Consider the following 14,246-nt stretch of genomic DNA (forward strand, 5'->3'; position numbering starts at 1 on the left):
GGGCGAGAAGGAGAGAGGGGTGAAGCGGCAGCGTGAGTGACGACGGGGGTGGCAGGGAGGAGGCGGTGAGTATGGCGCGTGCCACTACACGCTAGCAGGTGGAGTGCGCGTGCCCAGAAATCTCTATCTCTCCCTCTTCGCGTTTCCGCTCTCTTCCCTCAATTCGCCGTTACTCTTTCCTCTCGTCTTTCTTTCTCCCTCTGTCTCTCTTTTTTCGTCGCCTTCTGTCGTCTCCGTTCTATCGCGCTCGATCGCTGCGTTTTTCCGTTTTTCAGGACGTGTCGCCTTCCGTCTTCCGTCGATAGTCTTGTCTTCTTCGTTTTTACTCCTCGCGGTTAAAGCATCCGAATTGCGAGTTCTCGTTGTTTCAAGATTTCGCTTTTATCTAGAAATCGAGGACTTGACGTTAAACGCAGAACGTTTTGCAGTTTCCCGCGCGTATCATCCGGCGTATCACGCGATTATAACAGCGATACCTCGACTATAACGTCGCCGGCATGGTAATTTGAAATCGGTTCACGCGATCGAGCACGATCCCTGAATTCATAATATTTACAATTCATAGTCAGATTATTCTCGTCGCTCGATAAGAGTTGCAACGAAAATCTCGACGGCGATTATTTATGTAACCAAGTTATTGCGACAAATCTGCGATAACATCGTAGGATCTTGCGAGGTTGCGTGTCCAAAACACATATCACTTATGTTTGTGCTCGCTAAATGTTTAGAAAACAATACCTTGCAAAGTTTCGCTGCGATGATTACACGCTTGAAATTTGAAAACGATCAGATTTTATCGGCAGTCAAAATCCGCGCGGTATCAATAATCTCGCAGTTCCGGTCCAGCCTGTTAAAACAATCATCCGTTCATCACTTCGTCGAATCAATGTATCGCGCCACGTTTTACAGTCCACGAATGTACACTGATTAAATTGGTGCACTGACACGATATACGAATTTATCATTTCTCGAATGCGTTTCGATAAATTTCGCTATTGTCCCGCTCGCTAATGTCGTGTATCGCGACGGAGAAAAGATCGGTCTCGCGAGAGCTGAACCGAATGAGCGCGAATGAGCTCCAAAGTTACCGGGTTACGTCTCGCGGACGCGTCTCGTTGCAAGGCCGAGGATGCCTTCGTTACATTACGTACGAGCTGTCACGCTGCGCACGTGGTTCGCCAAGAGACGCGGAGCGACGACGTCCTCCCAGTACGAAGAACCTGACGCTCCGAGAAGCCGCCAGCCACTGACTACGTGCTTCGTGCAACCGATGCTAGGCCTGTTCCTCTTTGCGGGGAGGCACGCGCGGCTGTCGGTTACATTCGGTCAGTCTCGACTCCGCTCGTTCTCTCAGGCCAACTTGAAGCGCTTCGCCGCCGCGCCTGACTCGTTCCGATCTGTACCCGAGGCCGCATCGCCGCGCCGCCGGCCGTCTGTCCGATACCACCCAACTCTGCGACTTCTAGAACGAACCTTAGCCCCTTCTCTCTGCCCCGCAACCCTCCTCGCTCTCCTAACTACCGTGGGTGTACCGTAACTGCGTACGACCGGTGTATATCGCTCTGATAGTACAACGCTGCGAAACAGTCAGTGTACTAGGAACGCTATTTTAATCGCTTAAATTATCGTTACGGTGTTCCCAATATCGCTCACGCACGCGTCCAACTGCATTCGTCGTCCGGTTAGGCGAATAAACAACAATTTTTTTAACCTTTAAAAGTGAACACTAAGCACGTTGGGTGCAAATTTAAATTATTACACCGATCCTTTTTCCCCTTCGACTCTTCGCAGCGCATCATCGAAATAGTGTCATTCAAAGAAATGAGTTATTTTAAAACACTTGTGAGATTAATTAAACATGATCTCATAATGTCGTTATTTAAAACAGGAGAAATGTAATATTTGACGAATGCCAACACATTATAATTTTTTTTAACTTGCATAATTAAGTTAAATAAAGGGTGATACGCGAAAAGCAAGCATAGTCGCAAGAGCGACTTAAAAGCCTCCCGCGCAGCTGGTTGCGCGGAGCTTTTACACAGGCGCATTCGCGCGACACGTCGCCTGTACACTTCCAACCTCCTCCACTTCACCGTTGCGTCATCACGGCTTCGCAGTGCGCCGGGATTCAACGGGGATCGCGCGGAAGCGGGCGCGCGAACGCGGACGCGCGCGCCAGCGCGAGCGGCTGAGTGCGGCGACGACGCATCTGTACCGCTCTGCTTACACTTACTACAAATCCGTCTCAGTGGCGCTCATCCGATCAGCGGTCGATGCAGTCGGCGACCGAGACGCGAAGCGACGATGCAACGTGTCGACATATGCACGGCGCATCGTTGCGCGAGTCCATCATGAATTAGCCAGTGGCTCTCTCGCGCGGGGAAACGTCGCGCCGATGCACCATTACGGTGCGTTACGAAATAAGAGAGTACGATTAAAGAAATCCGAGTAGCATAAAAGTCGAGGCTCGTCGATGACGTTTCCCCGATGATGCTTCTCGACGTATACTTAACTCGCGGATTGAAACAAATGTTTAATTGCGCAACACGCGTGATTAGCCGCGATACGCGCGCGATTACGGCCACGTTTCATGCTAATGTAATCGATAGGAAGACGATTATTTGTCAATAGATAATTAGACGATGCGGCGCACCGCAAAGGATGCAGCGCATTGAATGGCGGATGAGTAATTGCAGCGCGAATATTACCCGCGATTGCGAGCGCCGTCATTGGTACACTCTGTAAATGAGAAGTAAAATTGGTGGATGACACGCAAACGTCCCGCAGGAACGTGACGATAATGCCGGGGCAGCGGAGGACGCCGAGGCTTTTAATTAAAAGTCCAACGCGGTGCCATAAAGGCGATCTTTCGCGGTAAGCAATGCCACCTACGCTGTTGATCAGTTTCGCTCTTTCTCTCATTTAGCTCGCAACGGCAATTCGCTCGAGTTCTCTTTTATCTTTTCCTAAACATATATTTGCATGGTAACGCGTAGCTGATTTGTTTTTAAAATTCTTTGCTGCGATCAATGTAAGCAGCAATTTACGTCCGCATTCGATTAAAACAACCGGGGGTCACATTGTTTTCGAAACAAATTGCCGATACAAATCCGATCGTCGTTGTGCCCGTCGCTCGATCTCGTCCCGCGAGTGAACGACGTATCGAAAATCGCGTTCGCGAATAAACGCGGAGGGCGGCGTATGTCGACGACGACGTAATGTAACCTCTGTTAACGTAAGATGATCTCGCGAGATAAGAAACGACATCGCATCGGCTTTCGTTGAATCCCGAGGCGAGGCGAGGCGCGCGCTCGCGAGAAAGAGAGAGGAAAGTGCCTCCTCGGCACCGAGCGAAGCGACGATTATCTCTCCGTTACTACCGTCGACCAAGTTTCTTCCTCGAAGCATTCCGCGCGACGTCGGTGCGCGTACGTGCCGAACGGCGGCCGCGAAATAAACGAGCCGAGGTATACGATCGAAGGTCGATTGTAAACATTTATGACGACGTCGCGGCTCCAGCTATCGACGTTTATGTTACAGATATACGAGCCGCGAACGGTTGAAGGCCAACTGTAAAAATACGAGCCGATCTGTGGCTGTAATAAAGATAAGTAAAAATGTACGCCCGGCTTTTTTGAAACCGAAAATAATGTAGCTAGCAAAAAGCAAGTTTCTTTCTTAAGGAAAGTCGCAGATGTTTACGCGCGATGCAACGGCAATGTGTTGAAAAAAAGTGCAATCGTATCAACGCACACACACACACAGACACATAAATCAATAATTACACGCGATCGAATGTTAAAAACTCTTAACACATCGTGAATTAAAAATGTGCAAGTTTGCCTCGCTTTTCCTACAATTTGATATGCTATATTTAATGAAAAAAGAGTAGAGCGTCTCCGTTGTTGCAACGAAATAGCAGCAATGCAGCAACGGTGTTTTTCTACGTACAGAAAGTCAATAAAAACGTCAAAAATCTGATTGGATCACGTTCCTTCCTGTGCGAGCACTCTCTCCGAAATCTGTCAGCGCGTTATCAAAAGTTCGACGCGGATTTTTACCTCGGTCGCCAACGGGATGAAACGTCCGCGGGATACAAATGTAATTTTCATAGCAAACCAAGCTTCGCGTTACTTCCGGATAGTGTACGCTCCATCGAACATATTTTCGGATCAGAAAGCCTTCTCTCGGAACCAACGGTACTGTTGAAAACAACGAATGATCCGGGGAACGAGATCGCGGGAGAGCGTCTCGTCGTTTTCCTCTTTTCCGCGTAATACTTTTCGTTCCGTTTCTGTTTCGTTCACGCAGTGCGCACATATAGTTTAAAAAATACCGAATAGAAAACACAGATCGCGGGCGAAAGAAAGGGCGAAGGCGATGGGTAGCCGATGCCGTCTCTAGCTGATTTGTGAGATCACTCGTCTTCTTTTCGCGACTTTTGCAGAATTTAACTCGTGAATTTATTATACATTGCGATCATAATTTAATAAATATTAATAGATTGAATAATTTTACCGACATTTTTTCGACATTATTATAAAAAACTCGTTTGAATAATCAAGCAATTAAATATTTATTTTTATATACAAAACATGGTAAATAAGTAAACGTGAAATATAATGCCGTTTCATATTTTAGTAATGAATAAAGCCTCTGAAAAACACTTAAAAAGAGTATTTGTCGATATTGTCACGCGCGGATCGTTCATAAGAAAAAAAGGTGATTAAAATAATAGTGACTAACGTAAACAGACTTGCGTCGTCGAGAACGTCGCGCAGCAAAGAAAAAAAAACTAACAAAGATTCCAAAAGAAAGTGACGACAATGGAAGGGATTGCCTCGCGTTTCTTTTCTTCCGCGGCTCGATTTCGTTCTCCTTCTCTCAGAAGATGCAGCCGTGCTCGCGTCTCGTCAATGTCTCAACCTGACGACCGATAAAATCGCGGATTGACGACATACTCGTCGAAATTTCGCAATCCGAGCGATTTCTCGTAAAAATTAGTTAATATGTAAATTATATGCAAATAAAGAAATTTTTTGTATTTGTATAAATATTTAACGCTTCAACTGCGATCAAGTAAGATGTTGCAATTATTTTTGAAAAACGGATTAAAACATGAAAAAGTGATCACGAAATTTTGGTACTAAAAGTTATAAATATATTTTATGTTTAACAGTTCAAAAAAAAAAATATGGTTTTTATTTTAGATAAATAAAATTCGGAATCAGTGGCCTTTAGAGTCACGAAGCTACGTATTTATCTCACAGTTCACTTAACCAAAATACAGGCTATCTCGAGTGTTATTATCTTGAGGAAATATCGTTTATGTTGCGGTGACAATCCTGCTAAGTCGTTGCGATGCGAGGATCGTATGTGACGTTTAAGAAACTACGGCTTAAGTCATTACGGCGCCTCATGTAATTTAATCGCAGGAAGCAATTCCAATTTTGCATGCATATCATCGTATGTTGCGCATGACAGATCATAATACGCATATTCAAGAATGTCAGTAGATTTCCTATAGATGTTTTATGTGACATACGTTCATCTATAAATAGCTGTATCGTGTAGAAAATTACCGAGAAAGGCTTATTATTAAATATTTATATAAATGCAAAAACGTTCTCTATTTGTATTGTCGATAAATTTTTCTACTGTATATAATTAGTGATTATTTGAAAAAAATTTAATTTGTTATATTCGACTCACAATAGATATCGAATACATTTTTCACCGCCATTTAAGAATATCCAAACTATTGAGAGGACAAAAAATTGTTTGAATGAAGTAGCCTCATTTTTTAATCAAGATCAAATTGCATGAACGCATTTCTGCTTCATCTCGCTACCTCGTACTACCACTGCTCTCTGATTTATCTCGAGGCGTGCGCGTCGTAATCGCGCGATTCCAGCGAAACCTGCCGTCAGCGAATTCCTCCGGCAAACAAAGAGTCGCGTTGGTGACCAGAGAAGGACAGAGCGCGAAAAAGAAGGCCATGTGGAAACGAGTCGAAAATAAAAAGCACGTCTTCGTGATGCGAAACGCTCTTGGCTCGTTATTTTACTTAATTTTCAGGTTATTAAAAAAATATCTAACGTGAGTGAATAACAAGGAAGCAACAAGAATTTGAAAAACGGTGTAACAAATATATATAAAATAGTAAAAAAAAGAAAAAAATTACGATATTTTTAATAGTAAATAAAGTTGGGTAATAGTAAACGTTGATTTTTCGCGAATTATTTGCGAAATCTAACACAATTCGACGCTCAATTGTTGCTGTATTTAGCACTAAAAAGTAAGATATTACCAATTGAACTCGAGCGAACAAATGTTAATGAGAATCGCTGCTTAGGAATGACATCCACTACTTACTTGTTTTCATTTAGACACTTACGAGCATGTGTGAACGACGAACTGTTTATATTACTGCGACGCGCCGGAGACTTTTGCTATCGACAAAGGCCTACGTAACCGGATCACATTCGTCATCAACTAACCAGTTCCGTTCTCGGTAAGTGATATATCAGAAAGATCAAGATTTGAAAGCTGTTGGCAAATTCACAGAGTAGATACGCATTAATTAATTTCGCTAACTTACATTTGCATGGCAGATTGCAGGCATATGGCGCAGATGGCTGAATGAGTGTACAATCTGCTGATCGCGACTTACCTGAAAGAAAAATAAGACATTGTAATTAGTAATTTGAAGAAATATATCAGCATGGTTGACAAACGTTAAAAAGTACTTTTTTTCCTGATTTATTCAGATTAAAAGCGTAATAAATGTCAGATTTGAAATGTGTTTATTAATATATCCTGCGTATCAAATATCTCTCGCGTGTAATATCACATCAGATTACATTATCAACGGTACGCAAGTCGGACATACACGTGTCACAAGAAGCTAACCACTATTTTCCTAGCGTGTCACGGCAATAATACATGGAACAATTTCGCTCGTCATTGTTTTCCATACGCTTATTATCTAGCAACATTCATTATCATTCACAATATGTCCGTATAAATATCACATCGGATCTGATAATAACTTTTCTACAACTGCGTTAAAAAAATTCACCATGTTATCGACTAGAATCTCGTGTCACGACGGCCTATTATATTTCGTTGCATCGCTAAGCTTGCGATGGTGACATAATTCACGATAACATAAACGATGATGTGTCATGGATCTCTTGTGATAAACTTTTCCTTGTGCACATATATTTCAAAATATGTTACTCCTATTCATTTGTAGTTAAAAAGAAGGTCGATAATTTGAAAGTTATTGCTTCCGGTCCAATAAAATATTTAAATGTATTTACATTCGATAATATCTCTTATCTTGTTATTTTAGGAAAAGCTCGGTCGCAAAAGAAATGGGCGATATCACTAAATAAACTGTCAAATATTAAACGCATCATAATCGATGTGTTCTTTTCTGGTCATAGCTTGTATCTGGGGCACACCGGAAGCGGGAATCATTGTCTCGAGTAGTAAAAAGAGGGAGCAGCTAAGAAAGCGAACGAAGACGAAGAGGGGAATGAAAGAACAGGACAGACGACGATGATTGTAGAAAAGACAAAGAGGATAAGAGGTTCAAGACGAGCAACAGTGTTTACCCTTGATGGTCGGCGAACGCTGATTCCAGAAACCATACCACGATTATATCTCGTCCGTTCAGTCTTTCTTGCCTGCGTCGGCGCGTTTCACCGATGTTCCTCTTTCCGTGCCTCTTTCCCACCGCCTTGCTTTTTCTCTCTCCCTTTCTCTCGAAAGTGCGATAAGTCGCTTTTACAACACGCTCACTTCTCTTTTCTAAACAGGAATGTGACGTTGTTCTTTATGCGTAAGGACGGGGCCAAACAAAACCGTTTCCACGGAGACCCGTTGATATCTCGAAAGATAAAATGCATTCTACAGAAAGAAAATCCCGATAAAAGACAAGGGACAAATTGACCATCATAGGTTCAAAGGAATGTCAACCGACCGAAGGCATCGAGCGATTTTACATTTGTAAATTTTCGGAGCAATCGTTCGGCATTTGCAATCGACTCGAAATTTTGTTTCGCGAGGGGATCGCGAAACATTTTAAACTGCATCTGTCGAAAAGCAGAGCAGCTGGTTGCAGTAGCAGTGGAAATCGAATTATCTCGCAAAGCGGAATCGAAGCGCCGCGAAATATCGAGAGATCGACGGTCTCTCGCCCCGACGGCGTTGAGAGATCTTCTCGGATAGCCCGGAGGTTCGATTTATCGGCGAAGGGATGAATCCGAGTGCAGGAGCGCGTAAACGAGCGGGGCGGGCGACGCTTGCATAAAGCAGTGGAAAATTCGGGTTGAAACCTGTGAAAGCGGGGAAAGAAGATCAATAAAGTGGTGTGCCATACTGTCGGTGCCGCCGGTGTGTCGTTGTAGTAGCGGGTGGCTCACGCTGGTGTGTATTATTAAGCGAAGAGGTGTGGAGCCGGAGAGAGAAATGGGAGAGGCGAGAGAGAGAGAGATGAGAGAAAAGCGAAGAAGAGGAAAAAAGATGGCAAACGAACTGCAGAGAAGGAGAGAAAGAGAAAAGGACTGTTTGCTGAAAAAAAAGCGAAAGAGCAAAAGAATGACGATACGAAGCCAGGTGGAGGGACAAGGAAGCCGATGGAAAATGTGGAACAGACGTAATAAAAACTTGCGGCAGAAAAAAGGGAGTGAGAGAGAGAAAGAGAGAGAAGATTACTGGAGTAACATCGTGTATCAACCGATATCAACCTGCAGGGATCCTAAGATAAACTTGACGTTGTCTTGAATGTAATTCATAGATTCCATCTCTAGATTGAAATCTGATATTTGAGCGAGAAGTTTGGCCCCGTCAAAATATTTTATCCAAACTTTGCTAAAAAATGACACAATATTTAATATAACAGATAATATTTCACGCAAGAAGAGAGTGAAACATTTTTTGCGACTATTTGGCACAGCGAAATGCTCGATTGCGAACTTCGATCTCCGTGGCTTGACTTCTGAAACGGCCGAATAACAGAGTTTCGCCGCGAAATAATCGCATCGGCGCAACCGGGCCGGAAGGTAACGACATCGGACGGCACTAACGTCGATCGCGGTGTACGGTCTACTTAGCAATGCACTTTTCTGCATGGTTTACACGCAAAATCGGCGCAGCGCAAAACGAGGCAGATTAGAAATTCGTTCCACATAGTTATATCCGCGGAAACGCGCGGCTCGCGCGGGAGCAACATCCCCGATTTCACGCGTTTTTGTCCGGTGACGGGCTCTGACCGTGCACGGCCCAGCGCGTATAATATAATTTTGGATTGATCTAACGTTTCTTTTCCTTTTTAAGACGTCGACACGAACGAGCACGGGCGACTCGCGAAGCGCACTGAGCACCACTGGCCGCCGAGGTGCTGCGTTTCCCCTTTATGCAGCCAATGGCGTAACCGCTTGCGGTATCAACGTAGCGGCAGAATCGACAACGTCTATTAAGAGCGTAAATCTCGTAGCTTTTAGTGCGCCATGAAAGGTACGCACTGCGTCTACACGTCGTTCTGCAGATTTACGCCATCCCGTTGTCGCGCTATTATGGCGTAAAGCGACATTGTTTCATTAGGTATCTCCTCGTCGTAAATATTATATTTAAGTAGCGCATAATCAGTCTTGAATTTAAGAGCCATTCGTATGACATGCTTTCTTTATATGAATAAACTTTCACGTCTTTGAATTCCGCGGCTATTATATCGCCGACTATTTTCCATCGAACCGACCTCGCCGCGAATCACCCCTCGATAACCCGCGCTGATGTGCTCGGCGGCACAAGTTGTACTCTATAGCCCTTCGTCAACTTCTCGCGCAAGACTCGTTTCTCGCTAACAGAAGGGGAAGAAAGGGAATACATTTCACGCAGAGAAGCTTTCATGCGTTGCCGGCGTCAGTGCTTTTCCTTCCTTCCTTCGCACAGAAAATCCATAAGCCAGCACCGGGCACTTTCTCGAAGGTTGCGATCTTGTTAATTTCCGTAATAGCTGTGACTGATTTATCAATTCCGAGTCTTTTAAACCAGATTTACGCTAAACATAATATTTCCCCACTGTGGGACGTGTTAAGTCTCGGAAAGACTTAATCTGATGGAAAAATTAAGGCTCTCCTTTTTATTTCTATTCCGGCGTAAAGTGCGGAAAAGACGGCCGCGAATTTCTACATTAATTCAGACTGACGTTCCGAGACGACTGCACTACAGTGTAAATTAGTCGCCTTTCATTCGCGCGCAAATTTCATGGCGATCGTATAGCGACGATTAATACTTTCTTTCCTACTTTCCTTGCCGCGAGCATCTAGCGATAGATTCAGTTGCTCGAGAGTTTCGCCAACGGTTTTACGAACTTGCGCGTTTCCGTTATTCCAATTTATTATTACGCTGCACAAAGACTTATTGATGCAGGACGATAGTTCTAAACGGTACTCGCAAGAAATGCGGCTCTTGATGCGAGAAATGTTCGGTAAGATGTTTCAAAATTCGATGTAATGCAAGAAGTATTATAATTGATAATAAACTGAGAAAGTATAGTCACTTTCTCAGTTACCGCCGAAAATTCACGCTATTGTTTAATATTACAAGTTTTACGGCGCTGCGAGGCATCTACTTATTCTGCTCCATTGTTCACGCTAAGATGTAAGTGTGTATATCGATACGCTACTTTAAGAATTAACGCTATATTCCGACAGGGGTAGGCTTTTTCGGATGCGGCTCAAGATTTAATTGCAATTCCTGAAAATTTCTTCTTATCGATGACGAATTCGAATGTATGTTTCCCGGTGAATGAAAGCAGTATTCTCGAAAATGTTCCACCGCCAGGAAGTTAAACTGGGACATCGCGCGTCTATCTCCCTTTCGCGGCGGCATCGGCGCGCATCGCTCGTTCGTTCGTTAATCCCAGAGCGTCGCGACTACTTTGCAGGAGGTTACCCTCCTTCCGTCGTCGTCCTGATGCCGGTGGTAGCGTCCTTCTTTCGTACCCTCGCGCGCTGCTTGTCAGTGGTGGCGTGGGTGGCAGAGGGCGGGTGGAAGAGAGGTACCACCATGTTATGTAGCCCCACCACCGACTCCGTCCTGACCAACCGGCTGTTTACTGTTTGGCCTCCCGGGATATCGATCCCAGTGGCGTAAGAACCCGCAACCCAGGGCTACCCGACCAGGGAGAGAGAAAGAGAGACAGGGAGAGCGCGCAAAAGCAAGAGGGAGAAAGGGAGAGAGAGGAGAGATCGGCACGCGGTGGGTTTCGGCCGCGGGCGGTTGGCAACCGACTCTAGTGTTGATACAGCACGATTCCGACACCGCCTCCTTACCCTCGGACTCGGCTGGCACTCAGGTAAATTGACTTCGACTGAGTAGCACCCGTCTTTAATTGAAGATACGCTTCGGCACGGGCGAAGCAACGCAGCGAAATCGCGAACCGAATTCGGCAAGCCGTGAGATAACGCGAGGAATAAGTACCTTTCTGGAAAATCGGTGTTATTAAACGGTACGGCTAACAGTTTTTGTAAAAATTATCGATCGTTCAGTTTTAAGTAGATTGCAAAAAAAAAATCTAGACTTCACTTTATATGCATAGATTCTCTTGTACGACATTACGTAGTATAATCATTAATCGCTCTCGTTCGGAACGAGAAAGGAGACCCCTTCACGGCCATTTTACCGAGACGATCGGCAGAGTGGAGTGGATCATGTTCGGAACGGAACCGGCAGCGGCCATTGTTGTGCCAAGAGGGTTGAAGAATGAATCTTGCCACGAATGGATTTTGGGTGGGATTATGCCGTCCCACTTTCGATTCCATTCGATGGCAGAATTTATCGAGCTACCAACTTGGACGGTCTTCCCGCTCAGAGTAATCTCCGGTTACGTAAATCGTGCAATATCAACGATGCGAATTTAAAAATAATTTTCGTCCCAACGAATCGACAAATAATTCCTGAATATTGCCATCTAACTTGTTTTTTTTTACGATATATTTCAATAGACGTACAACTTCAATCTATAAAAAAATATATCTGTTATTAAAGAAAATGCATTCCGAAAATGTTATCGCGCCAATTAAAGATTTATGATTCGACAAATGCTTCAAAAATGCGCATTGTTTTGTCAAGAGACCGGCAGCAGAGATTCGTAATTCGCCGAAATGCACAACGCGTGTATGTGTTTGACAGCGGTGCACATATGACGATGCGTGCACTGTGGTGTACTGATACACGTGTCCCGCGGCATGTTGAACACGCGCTATCTCAGATGCAATCTTTTCGATCCTCGATTCATACCGATCGCGCCGCTACTTGTCTGGCGCACGAGCCGATCCCCTTACACGGGAGCTACGCGTCAACGATTGGCACGAGTTATTTGTCAATCCGCAAATATCTCGAAGCGCGCACGTTTACATGCTGCAAATAATTACACAAAACGTAAAAAAAAATCATCGTTTTTTAGCACAAAATTTTTTATGTCCAGCAAAATCAAACACTTTTCAAACTGTATCTTCAAAACTAGAAATAAATAATATTCCTTGCCGATTTCTATCGGAATTTTAATTAAAGAGAAAATAATTGTGTCTCCGAGTGAAATTTCTACTGATGTAAATATGAATCGACGCAAATTCGCCGAGCTAAAAATAGATACAGTGTTGGTTAGATTTGTCGTATACCAATTGCATTGGATTGCTACTCAACCGTTATCTGTGCCCGGTGTCATCCGCGAAGCAAAGAGGCAGGAGAAGACAGGAGAAGAGAGACGCTCGCTACGTTGCACGCGCGTGCGATCACGTGACGTTACGGTGACTGCACAGCGACCGCGCGATGCGCCAGCGCATTTATTATGCATGTACACCCGCATATATCACGGTGATACACATTAAAACGACGCGGCCACGTACATATACTCGTATTCAACAGACTTCTCTCTCCGTCGACGCAGTCGCGTTTCGTAATAATAAGAAAGCGCGCGTACCGCGACGACCCGTTCGTATAAGCGTAAACGCAAAGACTGCGGAGACCCTCGAACGATCAATATTTATTCTTCAAGGATGTTTCGGTATTGCTAACACTATTAAATATCTTGAAAAAAGTATGTTTGAAGAACTGTTGATAACGTCAATGTAATCTCCGAAATCCAAATAAAATTCAGCAAATAGCTTAGAAAAGATCGTCCTAAGTTTAATGTTGTTAGCGTAGCGTCTATATGACGATCAATTTGATCGTCATTCGGAGAGAAACGTGAAAAAAAGAATGTAGAATCCACGGTTAACCGTGCGCTGTAATTGCGCTTGGAGAGAACACGGGAGTAACGAGAGAATGCGAATTGAAGTCACGGTGGAGAGACAACGAGGGGACAGAAAGGCGAAACCAGAGAACGGGTCGAGTGCGTTTTGAAATTTTTGCAACCGTTGCGAGAGGACTGCCTTAGGCAATCCCGCTCGGTTATTCGCCGGGAATACGTCGGATGTACGAACACGCCTTTCCCCCGGCTGTACATGCCAAGAGCGAGCGCGCGGTCCGCCTGCACCTCGAGTGCATCCGCAACGCAAACGATGCGGCTACTTTATGATCGATCTCGGTGCCAGCCACGATAGATCATAATCACGCAAATTCGAACTGCACCCGTATCGAATGCGAACTAGACATTTCGCTTTCGCAACAACCGCAATCAAAATATCGTAATGTACGTGACGTACGTACGCCGGCAGTGGCTGCGACTTGCAATTTTTTTCAACGCCCGAAGCTGTTTTACGAAACCGTTCGCGTGAATTAAATGCAGAGGGGTCAGAGGTTACGTTATCCGCGGCAGCATTTTCCACTTATCTCATTTTCTGCACATTTTCTGCTCGTGACAGTGGCCACCCTCTCGCGATGACACGGTACTAGAGAGGTTCCTCTCCAGATGTCCTAAACATTTTTCACATTGTGCAATGCAGTACCTTAAACGCGGTGAAAAAAAAAAAAAAAAAAAAATTATCTTTCTGACATCGTTTATTCAATTCCATTTTGTTCCAAGTTATTGGACAAAGATTTTTACACGCGCGCCACCAGTCGCGAAATCACTAACAATCTTACGCCATCTTCTACGTTGCAAATTAATGCGCTAGAAAAATCATGGGGAAAAAAATTAGATATCACAATTATATCGATAGAATAATTCGCGTTGCGGGCTGTTAATATCGGAAGATCATAAAAAAGAAGCGTTATATCAACCATTGCACAAG

General features: G+C 44.3%; 1 protein-coding gene and 1 long non-coding RNA gene across 2 annotated transcripts in view; one reads left to right on the top strand and one right to left on the bottom strand.

Moving 5' to 3' along the window:
• Positions 1 to 14,246, bottom strand: part of mam (mastermind) — a 146,293-nt gene that overhangs the window by 70,752 nt on the left and 61,295 nt on the right. The gene's annotated exons all lie outside the window — the stretch shown is intronic.
• On the top strand, positions 2,114 to 6,765 carry LOC105668333 (uncharacterized). The gene is made up of 3 exons (XR_001100085.2): positions 2,114 to 2,874; positions 6,390 to 6,514; positions 6,615 to 6,765. It is a non-coding gene; the product is annotated as an uncharacterized lncRNA (long non-coding RNA).

This window comes from Linepithema humile, chromosome 7, assembly GCF_040581485.1.
Source record: "Linepithema humile isolate Giens D197 chromosome 7, Lhum_UNIL_v1.0, whole genome shotgun sequence".
NCBI classification, from domain to species: Eukaryota; Metazoa; Arthropoda; class Insecta; order Hymenoptera; family Formicidae; genus Linepithema; species Linepithema humile.